The sequence below is a fragment of the Delphinus delphis genome, chromosome 2 (genome assembly GCF_949987515.2).
Source record: "Delphinus delphis chromosome 2, mDelDel1.2, whole genome shotgun sequence".
Taxonomy (NCBI): domain Eukaryota; kingdom Metazoa; phylum Chordata; class Mammalia; order Artiodactyla; family Delphinidae; genus Delphinus; species Delphinus delphis.
In genome coordinates this window covers 794,352-819,916 of record NC_082684.1, presented here as the reverse complement: position 1 = coordinate 819,916, position 25,565 = coordinate 794,352, and the positions used below count along the sequence as shown (strand labels likewise).

General features: G+C 49.7%; 1 gene segment (V, D, J or C); it reads right to left on the bottom strand.

Annotated features, from left to right (window-relative positions):
* Positions 1–25,565, bottom strand: part of LOC132417612 (immunoglobulin alpha-2 heavy chain-like) — a 159,891-nt gene that overhangs the window by 76,032 nt on the left and 58,294 nt on the right.

Sequence of the window (25,565 nt, the reverse complement as noted above, 5' to 3'; positions counted from 1 at the left end):
TGAGCCTGCGCGTCCGGAGCCTGTGCCCCGCAACGGGAGAGGGCACAACAGTGAAAGGCCCGTGTACCGTAAAAAAAAAAAAAAAGATTCCAATGCAAAGGCTAGCGGGAAGTTTGACAACACATTATGGGCTGGCACGCCCTCCCTTTTTGACCCCCGAGGAGGCTTCCTGCGCATGTGCAGTCGGGGAGCTTTCCCTGACCTCAGGAGCGATAGACGTGGTCGTCTTATCTCTTTACTCCAGCAGGGCTCAGCTCCTGCCACTGACTTTGTCCTTGGAGTGTCAGGGAAAACAGAGCTCCAGTTTCCTCTGCTGGCACGCTCCAGCGACTCAGCCCAGGGGCCCATCTGCCTCTTACCCCAAATCTCCCCTGAGAGACGTGAACCACGTGATATTTTATTGGGAAGATGAAGGGTGAACGTCTGTCTTCTGCAGCTTCTTCAGGCTGGCATGGGGCTCGCAGATGCCACCTAGCTGGGGGTCATGGAGCTCTTGCTCCATTCTTTTTCTTTTTTTTTGCAGGGAAGCCCAGAGCTCCGTTTTGTTAAGGGGCCCAGGGTGACTTCTGTTGTTATTTTGGCAGGACCTGTTCTGAGGAGTGGCTGGAATCTTTGCATTATTGTCATCTTGTCTAGAAGACTGCTGTGTTCTAGAGAGAGCAAACTAAACAAGTTGGTTAAAAGAAGGCAGGGGTCAAAGATCAGTAAAGGAATTATTGTAACCAGGGGCCCAAGGAGGAGTAAGAACCAGGTTATGTTTCATAGCAGTTTTTGCTGGTGGTCCGGGCAGTGTCAGCGCTTGGGTTACCCTGTCCAAAGGAATGGAGCATCTGGCATGGTTATATACGTTTTTTTAAAAGTTTTTTTTTTCTGATGTGGACTATTTTTAAAGTCTGTATTGAATTTCTTACAATACTGCTTCTGTTTTGGTCTTTTGGCCACAACGTCTTTTTTATTAGCCCATTGTGATTGATGCAGGTGTAACAGACCCAGTTAGAAGTAGTTGGGCAACCTGAATGTTAATAGACAAAATCGATCTCCTTTCTTTTCAGGAGAATAAGTCTGAAAACCAGTCTGGACCTGGCATTTCGAAGATACTTGTAGCCAGGTGGCCACTTATCTGGTTTTATCTAAGTGGGTTTTAAAGCTTAGTGTGGTATTAACACATAATTTGTCATCATACATGTTTTTCATCTTGTTACCATCTGATCTAAAGCAATTTCATTGTCTAAAATGTAGCAGGTACGAGAGGAGACCTTGCAGACGTAAGGTTGCAGTTACCAGCTGCCAGCTGGTGTTGTCTTGAGAATAGCTGATGGCCTCACATCTGACACAGCTCATAAAACTTAAGTTCTCAGCAATACACGGATGTCTGAAATCACACCCATAGTGTCACCTAGTATTACCTTGGATGTCTGAACCACAGTTCTTCCATCTTGACCTTTAACTGTAGTTTGTTCCTTAACAGCCCAAACAGTTGTCACCATTAACGACTTTAGTGTTTTTCTAGTATGAGAAGATGCAAGAATTTTGGTTCTTAAAAATCCTTACCTGGGAACATCTATCTGAAGGCCTGTTCCGTCAGTTTCTCCCAGAGCACAGAGTGCCTCTTTCCTGAGCTCCACCTTGAACTACATGCAGGGGCTGTTGACGGTTGGCAGCCGTAATGGCTCATGATTTAATCCTGGCAGAGGCAGGCAACAAGCGCCAGTCTCCAGCTGGCAGGGTCCCTTCATGGTCATGAATCTGACCAAGGTTTGGGGGGCATTTCATGACCATTTCGTCCTACAGCGCTAGGAATGCTCATTCCCAGTTCTGGCAAAGATTTATTTGACAGGCCACTCAATGTGCTGTCACTGGAGTAGGCCTTATTAACAGTAGCCCAAAGTCTCTGGACCACCTGTCTCCCTAGTCTCTTATGGTCCAGGAAACTCTTCCCTCTTTGTGTTTCTTCCCATACCTAGAGTTACACCATTACAATCATTGACCTCATATGGGACTCTATATTATCATCTTATCAGAGGCTCAGTCACACATTTGGTAATGTAAGAAAGAATGATTTTGTAAAACAGGCAATAAAAATAAAATAGCTAGCAGTACTTATTAGGAAGGTCATAAGTAAGAAGGTAGGTCAAGAACTCTCATTAGGTGCAGCCCAGTATATCCCCAGGTTGCCTCACTTAGTCTGTTTTTTCTAGTATTACTAGGCTGGTTCCTTTAAACTTAAATGACCATAGCCTGGTGTTAATCTCCTGTTTGTAGATAGTGGAGATCTTTATCCAAAGACTGATTACAGAAGTTAAGCTTCAGAAACAAACTTAGAGTGTCCTCTTAATAATTTAATTAAATCTTGTAGCAATATAACATAACATCAAGGGACCATCTGGGAAGCGGGTTTTAGTAAACACCTTAGTTAACAAATCTAGAATTTAATATTTAGTGAAACATAATCCTCTTTTTCTTCCCCCCCTAAAGTACCCTCATCTCCACTAAACACAGCCAACTCAAGACTAATTTGTTTTTAAAATAAGTCTGGCCCATTGACCACATAGGCTCCTCCATACTGACTCTGGTGTAATTCCTCAGAAGGAGTCCAGACTAAATTCACAAAAGGCCCCTCAAGGCCAAGGAAGCCATGCCAATGTCCTGCCGTCACATTTTGCCTGGTGGATCTCTCTCTTCTAGAGGTCCCCCAAATATTTGGAGATTCCTGTACACGTCAGGAGACAGTCTTTCTTTAATCTACCTGACAAGTCTGCTCATAACCAAGTGTCTGCAATTTCTGGAGGGACAAGGCAGAGAGAAAAGAAAAACGTTTTCATTTTCCCCACAGGTGTAAATCACCTAATTGCTGTGAACCGTAAGTAGCTTGAGGAGAAGGGCTTCTCTATATCTGAAAAACAAAGATTAGAAGCCAGTAAGATGTCAGACAAAAGTCATAAAAATTATAATCCTAGTTAGCAGTTCGTTGGATCCCATGTAATTAGTTTTGGTTTTGTTTGAGTCCAGTTTTTCCATTAGTTTTATTGACCTTGCCTGATGGTTGAGGGTGATAGTGACAGTGATAATTTTAAGAAATTTGTAAGGTTTTTGGTTAAGGCTTGTATGATTTGTCCAGTGAAGTGGGTGCCTTGATCACCGGAGATTATAGAAAGTGTACCCCCAGTGGAAAACACATTTTCTAACCATTTCCTTTTTCATTGTGAGGGCATCAGCCTTGCAGCCAGCGAAGGCTTTAACCCATCAAATAAAAAATGAGGCTTGCCAGGGAGCCGGGAGGAGCCAAGCAGCCAGCCATCTTGGATTCCCCATAGCCCTGACTGTTTAACTTACAGTGACTGTTGACCCATTTCAATTTCTCTGATTTTGGAGTAGACCACTGCCATGCTACAAGGACATCAGGATGGCAGAAGTCTGACAATGAGGGGTTAATCTTTTTGTAGAAGTGGAATGAACTTTGTCTGCACGTGCCATAATCTTTACAGATTCTGTTATTATTACCTTTTATTTGACAATGTTTCTCCTGTAATTGAATCTGTCAAATAATCCCAGTTAGTTCAATATATATTTTTGCAGATGCTCCAGGGGCCCTCTGAAGCACCTCAAAGTTAGCTGGAGGTCAGAAGAACTTTAATTAGAATTTGACTCTTGGGAAGTTTGTTAAAAATATCAAAAAGTTTTAAAACACTTAGTCAAATAGAATCATAGGTCATTGTGAAATAATTCTTATTTACTCAACCAAAGTGACAAAAGATTTTAAAAGCAAATATAAATCACTTAAAGTCAAATAAATTCATACAATCTGTCACCAAGGGCAGCTTTCCAAGGAAACTTTGTTCTCTTAACAGAGAGAGAAAACCAAATTCCAGTCTTCTTGTCTTCTATCACTGACAACATATATTCTACTTGCTTCACACACCGAAATGTTTCCCTTATCCTTTTTTTTTGAATATTTATTTATTTGTTTATTTGGTTGTGTGGGGTCTTGGTTGCAGCAGGCAGGCTCCTTAGTTGTGGCATTTGAACTCTTAGTTGTGACATGCATGTGGGATCTAGCTCCCTGACCAGGGATCGAACCCAGGCCCCTTGCATTGGGAGCGCAGAGTCTCATCCGCCGTGCCACCAGGGAAGTCCCTCCCTTATCCTTTTAGTAGCTTTAATGATGTATTATAATTTTTAACCCCTAAAAACCTTAATCTCTAGTGAAAACCAAGACGAAAGCAATTGTGAACTGTTTGTCATGTTGGCATTTTCTGATTAGCGACCTTAAGAACGTATTCCATAACCTCTAAACACATGCGCTTTCACAAAGCACAATTTCTTTTCTCAGTGCGGTACAAGGCATGTGTCTAATAAAGCGAAACATCTTTAGTTCCCCTCTTGTAAGAAGACAAAAGGTAAATTTAGATTTGTTCAGCAATCAATATTCCAGTATTTTATCTTGAAAATGATTTAGACCTTTAATGAGTTCTTCTCATTTGACCTGATTTAGCAAAGCTCTAAAGTTTCAAGTTGCCAAAAATCTGGAAAAACCGAAACATAATTATTTCCAAAGTGTACAAACGTTGTAAGAGATTCAACACTGAATATTTCCCAGGTCATGTGAACCTGAAATTTATTTAGCTTAGTACCTCTTCTATTTAGAATTGCTTGATTTGTAAGTGCTTACTTTTAAAAAGCCAAGTAGGGCTTCCCTGGTGGCGCAGTGGTTGGGAGTCCGCCTGCCGATGTAGGGGACACGGGTTTGTGCCCCGGTCCGGGAAGATACCACATGTCGCGGAGTGGCTGGGCCCGTGAGCCATGGCCGCTGAGCCTGTGCTCCGCGACGGGAGAGGCCACAGCAGTGAGGGCCCGTGTACCGCAAAAAAAAAAAAAAAAAAAAGAAAAGCCAAGTAAATAGAGCTCATTTACAAATTAACCTCTGCGATATTGTCCAAAGACAAAGACACGTAACTGAGGCATAAATACATCCAGACAGAGATCTCATAGTTTCCACTTGAGGTTTAAATGCCTCTTTGTCTCTTTCTTTTTCTTGGCTTGAAGTTCTACTAATTAATCCAAGGCCGAAGTCTCAGGCAAAGTGGGCTAAGTCTGTATTTCAAGGACAGCATAAGAGTTAATTTCAAGTTTTCCCCTAGGCATATTTTTGTTCTCTCAGGGTCAGAATTCTGAAAAAAAGTGTTTTAACAAGCTAGCTTTCTCTAACTGCACATGAAAAAAGCACCAGTTTTGTAATTTCAAATGAGTTTTACCTTAACCAACTTTCTCCAGAGTCTAAAGAATATTGTGGCCATCCAGTGTCAAAAAAATCGTCTTTCTTTTTCTGTAGTCATAGTTTCATAGCTAAAATATAGACCAAATATTGCTCAAATTGGCCCTAATAACAGGGGCAGGCTGACTGATACACTGTCCCATCAGGGGTTGTCCCTCTGGGGAGGTGGGGGTCTTAGTTTGACCGAAGAATCTGGAGGGAATTTGCATGAGTAGGAGAAGCTTGGTTTCCCCCCTGAGAGCTGGGTGCAGGGTGGTGGTGGTTAAAAGAGGATCGTTTAGAATGTCAGGAGAGTTGTTTTTTTTTTTGATTTCTCAGGCATTCAATTATAGGAGCCACATTGAGCAGGGTTATGATAAAGGGCCATAAAGGCCTGAACATAGGGAACCTCAGTACATTTTGCCATCCTGTGGCAAAAAGATCTAACTGTAAGAGACACATTTTAGGCCATTTTCCCAACCCCCAACTTATATAAAGGCCAGGCAGTGTTACAGCAAAACCTAAGCTTCCCCTTTCTCAGCCCATCTGGCTTAGAAAGGGGATCCTCCCATGTTGAATAGCCTGCAACCGAGAACAGTGCTCCTAGAAATGAAGTCCAGCATCCTGGAAACATTAGTAGGAGGCGCCGGAAGGGGACTCAGAGTGTCTGGATTTCCTTTGACCTCAGTGCTAATGGGATGTGGAGTGTCCTCTACTCCCCCACTGATTTCTGTTCTGTTTTTTTTTTTTTAAATAGACCTTTACTGGAGTATAATTACTCCACAACACTGTGTTAGTTTCTGTCGCACAACAAAGTGAACCAGCCATATGCATACACACGTCCCCATATCCCCTCCCTCTTAAGCCTCCCTCCCACCCTCCCTATCCCACCCCTCTAGGTCATCGCAGAGCACCGAGTTGATCTCCGTGTGCTATGCTTCTGCTTCCCACCAGCTAACTGTTTTACACTCGGTAGTGTATACATGTTGATGCTACTCTCACTTCGCCCCAGCTTCGCCCTCCCACCCCATGTCATCAAGTCCATTCTCTACATCTACCTCTTTATTCATGCCCTGAAACTGTGTCCATCAGTACCATTTTTTTTTTAGATTCTCTATATATGTGTTAGCATATGGTATTTGCTTTTCTCTTTCTGACTTACTTCACTCTGTATGACAGACTCTAGGTCCATCCACCTCGCTACAAATACCTCAATTTCGTTTCTTTTTATGGCTGAGTAACATCCCATTGTATATATGTGCAACTTCTTCTTTATCCATTCAGCTGTCGATGGACGTTTAGGTTGTTTCCATGTCCTGGCTATTGTAAATAGTGCTGCGATGAACATTGTGGTACATGACTCTTTTGAATTATGGTTTTCTCAGGGTATATGCTCAGTAGTGGGATTGCTGGGTCATATGGCAGTTCTATTTGTAGTTTTTTAAGGAACCTCCATACTGTTTTCCACAGTGGTTGTATCAATGTACATTCCCACCAACAGTGCAGGAGGGTTCCCTTTTCTCCACACCCTCTGCAGCATTTATTGTTTCTAGATTTTTTTGATAATGGCCAGTCTGATTGGCATCAGGTGACACCTCATTGTAGTTTTGATTTGCATTTCTCGAATAATTAGTGATGTTGAGCATCTTTTCATGTGCCTCTTGGCCATCTGTATGTCTTCCTTGGTGAAATGTCTATTTAGGTCTTCTGCCCATTTTTTAACTGGGTTGTTTGATTTTTTGATATTGAGCTCCATGAGCTGTTTGTATATTTTGGAGATTAATCCTTTTCTGTTTCATTTGCAAATATTTTTTCCCATTCTGAGTGTTGTCTTGTCTTGTTTATGGTTTCCTTTGCTGTGCAAAAGCTTTTAAGCTTCATTAGGTCCCATGTGTTTATTTTTGTTTTTATTTCCATTACTCTAGGAGGTGGGTCAAAAAAGATCTTGCTGTGATTTATGTCAAAGGGTGTTTTTCCTATGTTTTCCTCTAAGAGTTTTATAGTGTCTGGTCTTACATTTAGGTCTTTAATCCATTTTGAGTTTATGTTTGTGTACGGTATTAGGGAGTGTTCTAATTTCATTCTTTTGCATGTACCTGTCCAGTTTTCCAGCCCCACTTAGTGAAGAGGCTGCCTTTTCTCCACTGTATATGCTTGCCTCCTTTGTCGTAAATTAGGTGCCCATATGTGCATGGGTTTATCTCTGGACATTCTGTCCTGTGCCATTGATCTATATTTCTGTTTTTGTGTCAGCACCATACTTGTCTTGATTACTGTAGCTTTGTGGTATAGTTTGAAGTTGGGGAGCCTGATTCCTCCAACTCCGGTTTTCCTTCTCAAGATTGCTTTGGCTATTCGGGGTCTTTTGTGTTTCCATAAAAACCGTAAAATTTTTTGTTCTAATTCTGTGAAGAACGCCATTGGTAGTTTGATATGGATTGCATTGAATCTGTAGATTGCTTTGAGTAGTACAGTCATTTTCACAATGTTGATTGTTCCAATCCAAGAATGTGGTATATTTCTCCATCTGTTTATGTCATCTTTGATTTCTTTCATCAGTGTTTTATAGTTTTCCAAGTACAAGTCTTTCGTCTCTTAGGCAGGCTTATTCCTAGGTATTTTATTCTTTTTGTTGCAATGGTAAATGGGAGTGTTTCCTTAATTTCTCTTTCTGACTTCTCATTGTTGGTGTATAGGAATGCCAGAGATTTCTGTGCATTAATTTTGTTTCCTGCTACTTTAACAAATTCATTGATTAGTTCTAGTAGTTTTCTGGTGGCATCTTTAGGATTCTCTACGTATAGTATCATGTCATCTGCAAATAGTGACAGTTTTACTTCTTTTTTTCCAATTTGTATTCCTTTTATTTCTTTTTCTTCTCTGATTGCTGTGGCTAGGGCTTCTAAAACTATGTTGGATAAGAGTGGCGGGAGTGGACATCCTTGTCTTTTTCCTGATCTTAGAGGAAATGCTTTCAGGTTTTCACCATTGAGATTGGTGTTTGCTGTGGGTTTGTCATATATGGCCTTTATTATGTTGAGGTAGGTTCCCTCTATGCACATTTTCTTGAGAGTTTTTATCATAAATTGGTGTTGAATTTTGTCAAAAGCTTTTTTTTGCATCTAATGAGATGATCATGTGGTTTTTATTCCTTAATTTGTTAATATGGTGTATCACATTGATCGATTTGCATACATTGAAGAATCCTTGCATTCCTGGAATAAACCCCACTTGATCATGGTGTATGATCCTTTTAATGTGCTGTTGGATTCTGTTTGCTAGTATTTTGTCGAGGATTTTTGCATCTATGTTCATCAGTGATATTGGCCTGTAGTTTTCTTTCTTTGTGACATCCTTCTCTGGTTTTGGTATCAGGGTGATGGTGGCCTCGTAGAATGAATTTGGGAGTGTTTCTCCCTCTGCAATTTTTTGGAAGAGTTTGAGAAGGATGGCTGTTAGCTCTTCTCTAAATGTTGATAGAATTCGCCTGTGAAGCCATCTGGTCCTGGACTTTTTTTTGTTGGAAGATTTTTTTTGTTGCTGTTGGAAGATTTTTAATTACAGTTTCAATTTCATTACTTGTGATAGGTCTGTTTATATTTTCTAATTCTTTCTGGCTCAGTCTTGGAAAATTGTAACTTTCCAAGAATTTGTCCATTTCTTCGAGGTGGTCCATTTTATTGGCATATAGTTGTTTGTAGTAGTCTCTTATAATCCTTTGTACTTCTGCAGTGTCAGTTGTGATTTCTCCTTTTTCATTTCTAATTTTATTGATTTGCATCCTCTCCCTTTTTTTCTTGATGAGTCTGGCTAAGGGTTTATCAATTTCGTTTATCTTCTCAAAGAACCAGCTTTTAGTTTTATTGATCTTTGCTATTGTCTTCTTCATTTCTGCTCTGATCTTTATGATTTCTTTCCTTCTACTGACTTTGGGTTTTCTTTGTTCTTCTTTCTCTAGTTGTTTTAAGTGCAGGGTTAGATTGTTTATTTGAGATTTTTCTTGTTTCTTGAGGTGAGATTGTATTGCTATAAACCTCCCTCTTAGAACTGCTTTTGCTGCGTCCCATAGGTTTTGGGTCATCTTCTTTTCATTGTCATTTGTTTCTATGTATTTTAAAACTTTCTTCTTTGAGTTCTTCAGCAATCTCTTGGTTATTTAGTAGTGCACTGTTTAGCTTCCATGTATTTATGGTTTTTTTTTTACAGTTTTTTTCTTGTAATTGATTTCCCATCTCATAGTGTTGTGGTCAGAAAAGATGCTTGATACAATTTCAATTTTCTTAAATGTATGAGTCTTGATTTGTGACCCAAGATGTGATCTATCCTGGAGAATGTTCCGTGTGCACTTGAGAAGAAAGTGTATTCTGCCACTTTTGGGTGGAATGTTCTATAAATATGAAACAGATCGATCTGGTCTATTGTGTCAGTTAAAGCTTGTGTTTTCTTATGTATTTTCTGTTTGGATGATCTGTCCGTTGGTGTAAGTGGGGTGTTAAAGTCCCCTACTATTATTGTGTGACTGTCGATTTCTCCTTTCATGGTTGTTATTATTTGCTTTATGTATTGAGGTGCTCCTATATTGGGTGCATAAACACTTATAATCGTTATTTCTTCCTCTTGGATTGATCCTTTGATCATTATGTAGTGTCCCTCCTTATCTCTTTTAACAGTCTTTATTTTAAAGTCTATTTTATCTGATATGAGTATGCTACTCCAGCTTTCTTTTGATTTGCATTTGCATGGAATTTTTTTCCATCCCTTCACTTCCAGTCTGTGTGTGTCCCTGGGTCTGAAGTGGGTCTCTTGTAGACAGCATATATAAGGGTCTTGTTTTTGTATCCGTTCAGCCAGTCTGTGGCTTTTGGTTGGGGCATTTAATCCATTTACATTCAAGGTTATTATCAATATGTATGTTCCTATTACCATTTTCTTAATTGTGTTTTTTTTTTTTTTTTTTTTTTTTTTTTTGCGGTACGCAGGCCTCTCCCGTTGCAGAGCACAGGCTCTGGACGCGCAGGCCCAGCGGCCATGGCTCATGGGTGCAGCCGCTCTGCGGCATGTGGTATCCCCCCAGACCGGGGCACGAACCGTGTCCCCTGCATCGGCAGGTGGACTCTCAACCACTGCACCACCAGGGAAGCCCTTGGGTTTGTTTTTGTGCGTCTTTTTCTTCTCTTGTGTTTCCCGCTTAGAGAAGTTTCTTTAGCATTTGTTGTAAAGCTGGTTGGTGGTGCTGAATTCTCTTAACTTTTGCTTATCTGAAAAGCTTTTGACTTCTCCATTGAATCTGAATGAGATCCTTGCTGGGTAGAGTAATCTTGGTTGCAGGTTTTTCTCTTTCATCACTTTAAGTATATCCTGCTACTCTTTTCCGGCCTGCAGAGTTTCCACTGAAAAATCAGTTGACAACCTTATGGGGATTCCTTTGTATATTATTTTTTGTTTTTCCCTTAATATTTTTTCCTTGAATTTAATTTTTGTTTGTTTGCTTAATATGTGTCTTGGTGTGTTTTCCTAGGGTTTATCCTGTATGGGACTCTCTGTGCTTCCTGGACTTGGGTGACTATTTCCTTTCCCAAGTTAGGGAACTTTTCAACTATAATCTCTTCAAATATTTTCTCAGACCCTTTCTTTTTCTCTTCTTCTTCTGGGACCCCTATGATTTGAATGTTGGTGTGTTTAGTGTTGTCCCAGAGGTCTCTGAGACTGTCTTCAATTCTTTTCATTCTTTTCTCTTTATTCTGCTCCTTGGCAGTTCTTTCCACCATTTTGTCTTCCAGCTCACTTATTCGTTCTTCTGCCTCCATTATTCTGTTATTGATTCCTTCTAGTGTATTTTTCATTTCAGTTATTGTGTTGTTCATCTCTGTTTGTTTGTTCTTTAGTTCTTCTAGATCTTTGTTAAATACTTCTTGTATTTTCTCAATCTGGGCCTCCATTCTATTTCTGAGATTCTGGATCATCTTTACTATCATCACTCTGAATTCTTTTTCAGGTAGACTGTCTATTTCCTCTTCATTTATTTGGTCTTGTAGGTTGTTACCTTGCTCCTTCATCTGTGACATATCCTTTTGCCGTCTCTCTCTTTCTTTTTTAATGAGTGGGATTGTGTTCCTTTCTTACTGGTTGTTTGGCCTGAGGCTTCCAACACTGGAGTTCGTAGGCTATTGGGTAGAGCTGGGTCTTGGTGCTGAGATGAGGAACTCCGTGAGACCTCACTCCGATGAATATTTCCTGGGGTCTGAGGTTCTCTGTTAGTCCAGTGGTTCTGACACGGGGCTCCCACTGCAGGAGCTTTGGCCTGACCCCAGCCTTGTGTACCAAGATCCCGCAAGCCACCTGGGGCAGCAAAAAATGAAACAACAACAACAACAACAAAAACAATAACAAAGTAAAAAATAAAATTAGGCTAGGAAACTAACAGATACGTTGGGAAGAATATAACAATAAAAATATAGATGAATCAACAACTGGAATGTACAACAGTACCACAATAGTAAACAAGAGCAGGAGGGGAAAAAAAGAAGGTGGGGGAGACCTTGGCTGTGGAGGGCGGGGCCTAAGCAAGGGTGATGTTTGGGCAGTGGGCGGGGCCAATGCTCAGGACCCACAGGGCTGGAAAACGCCCTGGGGGCTGTGGGAGGTGGGGCTTAGGCTCAAGGAACAGAAGGGGCCCAGGTGTGCTCCCCACCCCTGGTCTCAGAGGGCAGGGACCTCGCCTGGGAGCCCAGCAGGCTTCCTGGGCCCGAGTGGGCGGGGCAATCGCCCTCCTCTCCTGTCCTGCTCCTCCTGGATGGCCCCTCCCGCCTGCCTCTCCTGATCCCCTGGCCTCCCTCCTATGCCCCCAGGACCCACGCGGCCTGGAAGGGGCTGTGGAGGGCAGGGGAGCTCACCTGGGAGCTCAGCAGGCTCCCCGGCCGAGTGGGCCAGGCGATCGCCCTCCGCTCCTCTCCCGTCTTCCTCTTCCCGGAGAGCACCTCCTGCCTGCCTCTCCTGATCTCCCCCACCTCAGGGGCACAGAGCCTGTCTGGCCTCCACTTCTCCTCCCACCTCGGTCCCCCTACGTCCATCCTACCGGTTCACTCTGGGGTTCCTCCCATCTCCTTGGGGGTCACAGTCCCCCAGAAGCTGCTGGCAGGAGCCCTTGTTGTGGGGAGATGCTAACTCTGCGTATTCCCCCACCTCCATCTTGACTCTGCTCCTTCCCCCACTGATTTCTAACAAGATGTCTCTGGTCATCCCTGGTACCTTGCACAAGGTGTCCTCCTTTATTACCTGGAGAGGACATTTGTACCAGTGTAGAGCAGTTGCCGTGATGTTTCTGGTGGTGGTGGGTGGGGATCTGTTGTCTATCCTTGAGACTGAGCACTGCGGCCTGCTTGAACGTGGCCAGACTAATAGGCTGAGCATCGCGGTGTATGGGCTTCCAAGGCCTGGAGTGAGGGGGGAACTCCTGGAGGAACTGCAGGTGGCCACTCTGGAAAGTGCCGTGGGGGTCAGGACTTGAGGATTTTATCTGACACTGACAACAGTGGGCTTGCCTGCGGCGAGGGTGCAGTGAGTCCTTCCTGAAGCGGGTGTTAAAGTATTAGGTAAAAAAGAAACCTTGCTGTGCAAGTAAGGTGGGAAAGAAAATCAGAGAAGCATGGGAGAGACAGTGAAAGTCAGGAGTCTCCAGCCAGCAGTTTGGACGAGACCCGCAGTTTACCTTGAACTTCCGGGTTTTGGAGAGATACCAGTGAGTGGTCCTGAGGCAGGATCTTAGTTCCCTGCCCAGGAATTGTACCTGGGTATCCTGGATGAAAACCAGGAATCCTAGCTGCTAGTCCAGCAGGGCTAGAGGCTAGAAACAAAGTTGCCCTGGTTCTTGCACCCTCTGAAAGCAAGAGTGTTTCAAGGAGGAAAAACTATGAAAAGAGGTACAAAGTTTATTGTCAGAGACACAGCACAACATGAGGGAGAGCTCATAGAGAAGTAGTTTATTTATTTAAGACAGAAGCAAGGCAGAAATACACACCTGGAGAGGAAGGGTGTGGGCGTCCTCCCTAATGAGGAGGAGAGCCGTAAAAAGTGATTTAAATCACTTACACTGGACAGTCCTTTCAGGTCTTTGTTCTCCTCTGGCCAATTATCTCGCTTATTTTCCCACATCTGACCAGTCCTAGGACCCTCTCTGATAAGCATGTGCATCTTCTTGCTGAGATGGATTTCAGCCCAAAGGCTAAAACAGGAAGTCTGACAACACCAGAGGGAGTGAACATTGTAGGAGAAGCCATTAGCTGTGGAACAGGATCGGTGTCACCATCTGGACAGTCAGTCACTGGCTCTGCAAGCTGCACTCACAACTCCCTGGTGTTGCCCACAAAACACATGGATCTATGTAAGCTCTGCTTAACTCTGCATTAATGAAGAGTCTGGAAAAAACCTGCCCACGACCTGGCTCAATCCTGACTTGACCCGACCTGTTGCAACTGAGTCTCCTGGGCCCACCCCTGCTCACCTCTCTATTTGGCACTTCCTTCTGTTGTTGTGGAGGACACACCCACACCTTTTCTCTCCAGGTGCTGGTGTGGCCTCCATGTGCCCGGATCTCACGCCCACTGTCCCGGGATCGTGATGGTTGCTACTTGCAGGGCAGAGACACGGTGCCCGTTCCACCGTTGAAGTTCTGCTTCCAGAAGGACTTTTTACTTATTGCTGGGCAAGTCCAGGTTGAATCCAGAAAACACAAGCCCCTGGAGGCCTTTCAGGCGGGAATTGATGTCACCCAGGAAACCAAACGTGTATAAAATCGTAACAAGAGCAGGCAAAGTGCTATCAGGTGAGATGGTCGCTGAGGCTCAGGGGGCCCAAGGAAGCTCATGATCTTCTGCCCCAAGAGGTTGCTCAGGCCTTGGACGGGAACACTCACTCAGAGTTTCAAAGAAATGTCCCTCAACATGATAAAGTCCACATGTGACAAACCCACAGCTAACATCATTCTCAATGGTGAAAAGCTGAAAGCATTTCCTCTAAGATCAGGAACAAGACATGGATGTCCACTCTCACCACTTTTATTCAACATAGTTTTGGAAGTCATAGCCACAGCAATCAGAGAAGAAAAAGAAATAAAAGGAATCCAAATCGGAAAAGAAGAAGTAAAACTGTCACTATTTGCGGATGACATGATACTATGCATAGAAAATCCTCAAGACAGTACCAGAAAGCTACTAGAGCTCATCAATGAATTCGGTAATGTTGCTGGATACAAAATTAATACACAGAAATCTGTTGCATTTCTATACACTAACAATGAAAGATCAGAAAGAGAAATTAAAGAAACACTCCCATTTACTATCATACCAAAAAGAATAAAATACCTAGGAATAAACCTACCTAAGGAGACAAAAGACCTGTACTCCGAAAACTATAAGACACTGGTGAAAGAAATCAAAGATGACACAAACAGATGGAGAGATATACCATGTTCTTGGATTGGAAGAACCAACATTGTAAAAATGACTGTTCTACCCAAGGTAATCTACAGATTCAATGCAATCCCTATCAAATTACCAATGGCATCTTTCATAGAACTAGAACCAAAAATTTAAAAAATTGTATGGAGACAGAAAAGACCCTGAATAGCCAAAGGAATCTTAAGAAAGAAAAATGGAGCTGGAGCAATCGGGCTCTCTGACTTCAGACTATACTACAAAGCTACAGTCATCAAAACAGTATGGTACTGGCACAAAACCAGAAATATAGCTCAATGGAACAGGATAGACAGCCCAGAAATAAACCCACACACCTACGGTCAATTAATCTATGACAAAGGAGGCAAGAATATACAGTGGAGAAAAGACAGTCTCTTCAATAAGTGGTACTGGGAAACTGGACAGCTACATGTAAAAAAATGAAATTAGAAAATTCTCTAACACCACGGACAAAAATAAACTCAAAATGGATTAAAGACGTAAGTGTGAAGCTGGGTACTAGAAAACTCCTAGGGGAAAACATAGGCAGAACACTCTTTGACATAAATCACAGCAAGATTTTTTTGACCCACCTCCTAGAGTAATGGAAATAAAAACAAAAATAAACAAATGGGACCTAATTAAACTGAAAAGCTTTTGCACAGCAATGGAAAACCATAAACAAAACAAAAAGATAACCTACAGATGGGGAGCAAATATTTGCAAACCATGCAACCAATAAGAAATTAATCTCCAAGATGTATATACAGCTCATATGGCTCAATATAAAGAACAAACAAACAACCCAATAGAAAAATGAGCAGAGTATCTAAATAGACATTTATCCAAAGAAGACATACAGATGACCAAAAGGCACATGAAAAGATGCTCAACATTCCTAATTATTAGAAAAATGCAAAATCAAAGCACAATGAGGTACCACCTCTCACCGGTCAGAACGGCCATCATCAAAAACTATACAAACAATAATGCTAGAGAGGGTGTGGAGAAAAGGGAACCCTCCTACACTGTTGGTGGGAATGAAAATTGATACAGCCACTATGGAGAACAGTATGGAAAAACCTAAAAATAGAGCTACCATATGATCCAGCAATCCCACTCCTGGGGATATGTCCAGGAAAACCATAATTCAAAAAGATACACGCACCACAGTTTTCATTGCAACACTGTTTACAATAGCCAGGACACGGAAGCAACCTAAATGCCGATCGACAGATGAATGGATAAAGAAGATGTGGTACATATATACAAAGGAATATTACTCAGCTATAATAAAGAATGAAATAATGCCATTTGCAGCAACATGGATGGGCCTACAGGTTACCATACTAAGTGAAGTTAGTCAGACAGAGAAAGACAAATATCATATGGTATCACTCATATGTGGAATCTAAAAGAAATGATACAAATGAACTTACATACAAAACAGTTATAGACTTCACAGACACAGAAAACAAACGTATGGATACCAAAGGGGAGAGGGGAGGGGAGGGATAAATTAGGAGTTTGGGATTCACATATACACACTACTCTATATAGAATAGATAATAACCTATAAGGGAAAAGAATCTGGAATAGATACATGTATATGTATAATTGAATCACTTTGCTGTACAACTGAAACGAACACAGCATTGTAAATCAGCTATATTTCAAAAAAAAAAAAAAAAGAAATGCCCCGACACTCCTCGTGTTGTGGTTTGGGTGCCCTTCAGGGTGCCTGCAGGCCCGGCTGTGTGACCGGTCCTGTGAGGAAGAGGAGGGCGAGACCCTCTGTCAGCATCCACGTCTGCGTGGTAGAGCACTGTGGTCGAGCACAGCTGTCAAGCACGGCGCTACCTGCCATGGTGCTGCTCTGGCCTCGTGGCTGTCCTGCCAACCCCTTCTCTGCTCATTTCCATGGGCGATCACCTCCCTGCCCAGGCCCGAACGCCAGCTTCACCTTTGTCCCTGTTGTGTCCAGGTCTCGGGATGCATTTGGGGCTGTCACTGTGACCCTGAGCTATTGTCACGAGACCTTGTGTCTCCTAAACACTGGAAACGTTGTAACGGGAAAAGCAGAGGCTGTTTATCTGAGCTGCTGCAGCCAGGGAGCCGTGCCCAGCTGGCTGGGCCGCGACTCGGGCAGCAGGAGAGTGGGTGGCTTTGAGGCTTTCTTATGCGTATGTGGCTTCATTGTTACTAGAGACATAGAACACTCCGCCCATGTGAGGGCCTATAACATACTTATTATATCATGTGTGTGTTAGCATGTTAAAATATTTTCTGTGTATAGAAGGCTTCTTTATAGGAAAAAGAGTGCCTCTGGCGTCCTGATGGGGGCTGCGTGGCTGGGGAAGCTGGACGGCCAACAAGACGCAGGCACCCCTGCGATGGCTGGGACACGTCCGGTTTTCTCTGGTTGGTCCTCAGTCAGAAGCGAGAACAAAGACCATGGGCGCCGTGGGTTACTGATCAAGCCAGGCCATTGTGGGGGATGTCACAGGGCGGTTGTAGGGCTTCCTGGGCTGTCACTAGAGATGGAGGTCTGACTTCCTGCAGGTCTAGCGTGGAGGGTTAGGTTTAGGTTAGCATGGAGGGAGCAGACTGCTTCCTGGGCTGGATCCTGTGATGGTGGCTGGGTGTCCTGGGCTGTTGGCTTCATTCTTGGGTCAGAGTTCCATCTTTATATATGGTTGGCCAGGTACAGGTGTAAATTGAGTATCCCACCACAGCCCTGGCCTTAGTGTCTTGTGAATGAGAAAGTTCATGAGGCCCCCTTGGGATTTATCCCGTGCATTCCCCCTCCCCCGCCCCAGCACAGATCCCCAGTGCACCTCTCCGCATCCAGCTTACATTACAGTGCATCTCCCCTCCCTCCCAGCCCAGATCGCCAGGGCATCCTGCCCGCCTCCGGAGCAGATCCCCAGGGAGTGTCGGTGTGAGGGGGCAGAGCAGAGCAGGGCTGCGCCCTTGACCTTGTGTGAAGTGCTCTACTGCCCCTCTCATGTTCTATTGGAACCAAACACTCAGGCTCTCTGGACAAGCCTCAGAGTTGCCCAATCCTGGGTTTTCTATGCCCGACCCCAGCAGGCTGCATGGTCCGTGTCGGAGTTCATGGGACGCCTGGTCTCCCAGCGCAGATGGCGGCTCTCAGAAGGGCCTTTGCCGCAAGTGGACTCTCCTGTCAACAGAGTCTGGGCACTCGTATGCTGGGAAGGAGGCCACCGGGCCCTGAAGAATGGTCTTAACTGCTCACAGGCCCTCAGAGGCCAAGAAGGTCACTCACTGCCCCTAGTTTCCTCCTTATTTTACCTTTCCTAATAATTGAAACCTTTTCTTCCTGTTATTGGCCACTCGGTTTTTCCTTACAGTGCAGGACCCACTGCTCACATTTCTTTCTTGTCATTGGTTGCCGAGTGCTCTTCGTATATGAAGGAGTCCTGCCCTGTGTCACATGTGCTCTGCCCCGTTTCCACGGGACTTCAGAGCCCCTTGTGGGTGGGCTTCTCCAGCTCTTTACCCCCAGGAGGAGGCTCAGCCCATGCCCACCACTGTGCTTGGCCAGCCGGCCCTCTCCCTGGTGCCTGTGGCTCCTGCCTGCGCGGCTCCCAGCTTTCTTCTCGAGGACGGTGGCGGCCAGCCCCAGACAGCTATCGCTTATTCATCGGGACGTCCGGGCAGGCTGGCGGGATGGGGCCTGAGGACTGGCCTGTCTGCGTGAGCTCAGTGGGTGGACGGCTGGGTGGTGACTGGGGCCCCAGGAGGCTGATGCCAGCCTTCACCCTGGTGTTTGTGCAGCTGTGTTCCTGCGGCCTCCTGCACTGACCACTGAATGAACCCCTCAGGGTTTGCCCATGGGGAGTGGGACTGTTGCCTTTACCTTCATGTGGGGAGGGGCGGTGAGTCTGGGCTGGAGGCCAGTGGTGCAGGCGTGGTGGAGCCTGAACCGGGGTCTCAGTGGGCATTGAAGGACTCTTGAGGCGGAGCCTGGCTGGACACTTGGGTCCTCGGGGCCCAGAGCTGCCCTCTGCCCCCTTTCTTCTGGCCCCTTGTCCACATCCTCTGGAGTGGGAGAACCTCCTGCTCCGCAGGGACCACAGGCACCTCCCCAAGGTGTGCTCAGGTGGCAAGGGATTCTTTACTTTAAGGAACTTTAAAAGGAAAAGTAAAGAGGAGGGGTCGACCTGATTCTGGCAGTGGATCAGCTGGAAGATGGACTTCTGTCTTGCTTCTTTGAAGAAATAATTTAGGAAAGAGACCAAGGTTGTGAAATGGAGACAGTGTTTGCTAGGAGGAAGGCCAGAGTGGAAGAGCACACGGGGGACTTGCAGTGCGTCATGTGCCGCAGGGGTGGCTTAGGGTGCTTACATGCGGACGGTGTTCCAGGTGGTCTCTGGCCAATCATCTCGAAGTGTCAGCAGGAGAGTGGTTGCAGCTGCTCAGCCTGGAGCCCATCTATCTCCTACGTCAGGACGAGGGCACAGGGGATGTGGGTGGGTGCTGCAGGGCTGCTGTGGTCACACTGCGGACCCCTTGGGAAGCGCCTTCTGCTGTGGGACCCTGCCTCACAGCCTAGGGCCCTGCCTGCAGCCCTGGAAACTCCCCTGGACCTTCCCCAGAAGGTCTTCTCTGCATCCTCATTCTGCACGAACGGGGCCTGGGGGTGGACAGCAGGGGACAGGAGCAGGGCATGGGGGGCAGCGCACTTGGCCCTGGGGGCACTGAGGGCGGGACTGAGCCTGGGGAGTGAGCCCTTGGCTCGGCTGGGCTGGACTCAGACGCTGGATCGGGCTGGTGGGGACTCTGAGTCCTAGATCTGGCTCTGGGCTCCAGCGTGGGCTGGGCCATGGGCTCAAGGCTGTCGCTGTGTTTCAGGGGTTGTTCAGTCAGAACCGGTGTGGGCCCGAGCCCAGGGGCCTGGGAGAAGCCTGGGGTGGTCAGCACCCACGCCCAGCCCAGGTCTCTCTGTGGAGGGAACAGATGCTCTTCTGGGACTTGCCCCAAAGTGGGGTGGTGTGGGGCTGTGATAGGCGGGCCCCCTGTTGCCTTCGACCTTGGGGCTAGGCTGGAACCTCTGGGCGCCCGTGTGTGTGTGTAAGACACAGATGGAGGTGTGTGGTGGTGAGGTGCGGCACTGACAGGTGTGTGTGGAGCTCATGGTCTGGGGGGCGCTAGGGGTCAGGACGCAGAGGGAGGCTCATCTCAGGCGCACACAGGGGCAGCCCGAGGGGCTCAAGGGCAGGCGTCGGCCACTGTCTTCGGGGTGCTCGGGGGGCGTGGAGAGGTGAGGGATGCCGTGTGGTGTGGCACTGCTGGGGGGGGAGGGTGGGAGCCCTGGGGCCCAGTGTGGGGCAGTTCTCCAGGGGCCCAGAGGCAGCTGTGCCAGGGACGGGGTTCAGCTAGGAGGCCGTGGGGCCGGCCCCCATGTGACCACCCTGGCGTTCGTGCGGGGCGGGCCGGCTAGCGGCTGCTCGTTGGTCTGGGGGATGGAAGCAAGGGGCAGGGCCCAGGGCTGGGCAGGCGGTGCTGCCCTCAGGCAACTTCAGCTTCTCGGTCACATGTTTCGCGGGAGGGAAACGCAGGGTGTGGGCTGACCCCCAGGTCCGTCACCGGGAGCCCCCATGGAGCCCAGCAGGCAGAGGGGGTCCTGTGCCGGCGTGCCCAGCGTGCTGGCAGGGTCCCCGAGGGCCAGGTGTTCTCCCGGACACTGCTGTGCACCCCTCGGCCATCCTGTTTGCCGCCCCTCCCGGCCTCCCCGTTTGGTGCAGGGACCGCTGAGCGATGCAGTCCCTTCCCTGCATACCATTCTCTCTGTCTCTGCCTCTGTCTGTCTCTGTCCCCCCACAGGAAGCTGCACCGGCACATCGGACGGCCTTGGGGTGCAGCGTCCCTGCTGAGCAGACTCCGGCTGCCGGTCTGGGGGGCTGTCCTGCTAGTCCCCTCGCCCTGAAAGGCTGCAACAAACACAAGTGTGGCTTCCAGCAGCCCAAGGCCGCGTCCCCGGGATGAGCCAGCCCCCTGAAACGCCGGCCTGAGGGCGCCCAGCACGGCCAGCACCCGACCCAGACCCCGGCCCACTGTTTTGGAGGTTTTACTGAGAAGGGCTGACAGCTGTGGATCCCGACTCTGCCCTCTGGGAGGGGTGTGTCTCCTCTGAGGTGGAATCACCAGGAGGGATGGGTCCCTGGTCTCCGTGAGGGCGGAGTCCTGACCCATCCCTGCATCCTTGCCGGCCTGCGGGCACAGCGGCCTCATCGCCTCTGCACGGCCACCCTTCCTGGTCCCTCACCAGAGCCCCTGGAGCCCCACTCCTGCTTCTGCTGTGACACACTGGTCACCTCTGTGCAGCCAGCTGAGCTCAGTGCCACCCGACCCCCTCCCCTCCTGCGGTCCTTCTCACTGCCGTCTGTCCTGAGCGGTGAGCCGGGTCTGGCTCTGCTCCCCTTTGGCAGCCCCTCCCCACCGCTGCCCCTCCTGGCCTGGGGTCCTGGCGTCCCCCCGGTCCTCCTTTCTCGCACCCAGCTCGGCTGTTTTGGGCTGAATTGTGTCCCCAAATTCCAGCTTTGAAGCCCGGACTCCCAGGACCTCAGAATGTAACTGTATTTGGAGATGGGGTCTGTAAAGATGTGGTGATGTAAACTGGGGTCTCTAGGGTGGGTCCTAATCCAGTCTGCCCGGCGTCCTTAAAAGAGGAGGACATTAGGACAGAGACACGCACAGAGGGACGACCACGTGAGGACACGGAGAAGACGGCGTCTACGCGGCACGGAGCCAGGCCTCGGGAGAAGCCAGCCCTGCACCTCCAGGATCTGGGATTCCAGCCTCCAGGGTGTCAGACAGTGACGTCTGTGGTCAAAGGCCCCCTGTGGTGTCTGTTACAGCCGCCTGTGCAGACACACCCAACACGTGCGGCTTCCCCATGGCTCCCCCAGGCCCCTGGCTCGCCCCTGCACCCACAGGCCAGGTGGGAACCCCAGGCTTGGGTGGTGGCATGGGGGAGACTGGCTGTGGATTTCCCGAGGGTAGGCGGCGTGTCAACCCAGGGAGACTTCTCAGCGAGCTAGGCGACTGTAAAGAACGCTTTATTGTCGTAACAAAATGAAGACACAGCGAAGAGCATCGACGGGCCCCATGTTCAGAAAGGAGAAAAGCCTCCCGAGCTGCGATCACGGGGCCCTTCTCTCCAGTCCGGAAGCAGCTCCACCACACGCGCATGCTGACTGCACTTTTCCGCAGAGACCGGAGAGCTGGTACCGGGCCCTGAGGCGGGGGCCCGGGGTCCGAGGCTGGCCCTACGTGGGTCGCGTCTCTCACCCCCACCCCGGTGCAGGCGGAGCTCCTGCTGTACGTGCCTCAGGCCTTTGGCTGCAGGGTGGGCTGGCCGCGTCTTCTGCCCTCTTTTCCGGGAGCCCCTCCAGCTCAGCCCGCGGGGCACCAGGTCAACAGCGTGCTCCCCGGGAGGCCGGTCTGGCTGGACCTCGCCGCCTCCCGCGCTGGGGCTCCTGCAGCGGCCTCGGGCCCAGGCCTTGCTCTGAGCAGCGTCCTCGGTGGAGGTGACCTGAGGGACCGTTAGCGGCACCTGCAGAAGCTCTCCTGCTGGGAGAGGCGGGCGGCTCCCCTCCAGCATCTGGCACAGGCCCTCCTCCCGGGGACCCTGCGTCTGGAGCTCGGCCGGGACAAGATGCAGGGGCCAGGCCCTGTGCAGAGGCCCAGACGCCGGCCTCTTCCTCCTGCTCGAGGGGGACCCCCACGCCGACCCGGGCGTTCCCGGTGGTCCCTGGCGTCCCGGAGGTGTCCTGCGGGGACATCAGCTCAGGCTGGGCATCACCTGCGGGTCTGTGAGTGGGGTGGGGGGCAGGTTGTGGTGGCCATGAGGCCAGAGGCCGGGGTGCAGGTGAGGGTGCTCGTGAGCTCAGAGGCTGGCGAGGTCAGCGGGCGGAGGAGAGGCCTGGTGCAGGCTGAGCGGTACAGGGGGTAGACGTGGTCCTATAGGTCAGGGGCAGCCCAGGACGCAGCCCGTAGCGAGCGCTAGGCACCCTGTCCGATCATGTTCCTGTAGTCGGGGACAATCGTCCGCTTCAGCTCCACCACCGACGAGAAGATCCACTTCACCTGAGGGGCAGCGGGAGTGAGCACAGGCTGGACACCACCCGGGCCGCCCCGCAGGGCCTGTCCCCATTCCCCGGGCCGACGGACAGTGAGGAGTTCCGGGGGGACAGGAGGCCATGATGGGGACAGTGTGGGAGAGTGAGGGACAGGGAGGGACAGTGAGGGACAGTAGGGGACAGTGATGGACAGTGAGGGACAGTGAGGGGACAGTGAGGGACAGTGAGGGAGAGTGAGGGCCCGTGAGGGAGAGTGAGGGCCTGTTAGGGACAGTGAGGGACAGTGAGGGGACAGTGAAGAACAGTGAGGGACAGTGAGGGGACAGTGAGGGACAGTGCGGGACAGTGCGGGACAGTGAGGGGACAGTGAGGGCCCATTAGGGACAGTGAGGGACAGTGAGGGACTGTGAGGGGACAGTGAGGGACAGTGAGGGACAGTGCGGGACAGTGCGGGACAGTGAGGGACTGTGAAGGACAGTGTGGGCCCGTGAGGGACAGTGAGGGACAGTGAGGGGACAGTGAGGGCCCATTAGGGACAGTGAGGGACAGTGAGGGACTGTGAGGGGACAGTGAGGGACAGTGAGGGACAGTGCAGGACAGTGAGGGACCGTGAAGGACCGTGAAGGACAGTGAGGGCCCGTGAGGGGCAGTGAAGGACAGTGAGGGACTGTGAGGGGACAGTGTGGGACAGTGAGGGACAGTGAGGGACAGTGAGGGCCCGTGAGGGGCAGTGAGGGACCGTGAGGGACTGTGAGGGGACAGTGAGGGACAATGAGGGACTATGAGGGGACAGTGAGGGACAGTGAGTGACAGTGAGTGCCCGTGAGGGACAGTGAGGGACTGTGAGGGACTGTGAGGGACAGTGAGGGACAGTGAGGGACTGTGAGGGACAGTGAGGGACAGTGAGGGGACAGTGAGGGATAGTGAAGGACAGTGAGGGTCTGTGAGTGGACAGTGAGGGATAGTGAAGGACAGTGAGGGATCGTGAGGGACCGTGAGGGACAGTGAAGGACAGTGAGGGGACACTGAGGGATAGTGAGGGACAGTGAGGGGCCATGAGGGACAGTGAGGGACAGTGAGGGACAGTCAGGGAAGGTGAAGGGTCTGTGAGGGGACAGTGAGGGGACTTGAGGGACAATGAGGGACAGTGTGGGACAGTGAGGGACAGTGAGGGACAATGAGGGCCCGTGAGGGGCAGTGAGACACCGTGAGGGACTATGAGGGGACAGTGAGGGACAGTGAGGGACAGTGAGTGACAGTGAGGGCCCGTGAGGGACAGTGAGGGACTGTGAGGGACTGTGAGGGGACAGTGAGGGACAGTGAGGGCCCGTGACGGACAGTGAGGGACAGTGAGGGCCCTTGAGGGACAGTGAGGGACAGTGAGGGGCAGTGAGGGCCCATGACGGACAGTGAGGGCCCGTGAGGGACAGTGAGGGACAGTGAGGGACTGTGAGGGGACAGTGAGGGACCATGAGGGACCGTGAGGGACAGTGAAGGACAGTGAGGGGACAGTGAGGGATAGTGAGGGACAGTGAGGGGCCATGAGGGACAGTGAGGGACAGTGAGGGACAGTCAGGGAAGGTGAAGGGTCTGTGAGGGGACAGTGAGGGGACTTGAGGGACAGTGAGGGGCAGTGAGGGGACAGTGAGGGGCAGTGAAGGACAGTGAGGGTCTGTGAGGGGACAGTGAGGGGACTTGAGGGACAGTGAGGGGCCGGGGGCCAGGAGGAGACACAGCGGGGACAGCGAGGGCGCCGCGGGGCCGGCCCGCCCACCTTGAAGAGCGTCACGGTGGCGCTGTAGCACACGCTGAGCAGGAAGAGGGTGATGAAGATGGAGATGGTCGTCCACAGCCCGTCCAGCTCCCCGTCTTGGGCATCAGCACAGGTCTCCTCCTCTAGCAGCAGCTCTGCACAGGGAGGGTGGGGTCAGTGCTGTGCCTGCCCCCGGGGGCAGGGCTGGGCTCATGGGGCCTCGCAGCGCGGCTCCCAGTGTGGCGCGGTGGTGGCGGGATGCCCCGGTGGGCCGGGCCAGAGGCACCTGAGGACAGCCGCTGAGCACCGGCCCCAGCCCCCCATTCCTCCAGCCTGGGCCCCCGTCTCGGCCTGGCCAGTGGGTCCTGCTCCCTCCCCTGTGCTGTGCGCTGAGCTGGGGCGCTTGCGGGGAGGGTGCCCGGACCCCCCGCAGGACAGTGGCTCAGGCCCCGGCCGCCTCTCCCGCTGGGGGCCAGACCCGGAGGGCGGGAGTGTCAGCAGAGCGTGTGGGCTGTGGGCCCTGGCCCAGGGAAGGGGCAGCACAGTGCTGGTCTCTGTCCCGTGGGCGTTGGAGGGTGGGGACCAGCCTGGGGTCTACGGTGAGGGCCCATGAGACCCAGCTCTGTGGTCGGGTGTGCGTCTGTGCGGCTGCCCTGTGGGAGGGCCCGTGTGCAAGGCCCGCGTGTGTGCACGCATGTGGGTGTTGTGGTGGGTGCACTGCACACGTGTGTGCGCGGGCAGGTGAGTGCATGTGGATGAAGGCGGTGGTGTGCCGGCTGGTGTGGCTCAGTGGGGGGCTTGTTTTCAATGGCTCCGGGCTCAGTGTCCACGGGTGCGTATGGAGGGTCCCTCCCTGGGCACTCAGGGCTGCTTGCCTCTGCCCCTTGTGGGCACAGGGATGCGTGTCCCCACGAGTGCACAGGCCTGGCCCCTGGCAGGGACAAGCAGGGCAGAGCCACCTGGCCTGAGGGGCGGGGGTCCTGATCTCCCGTGCCTGACAG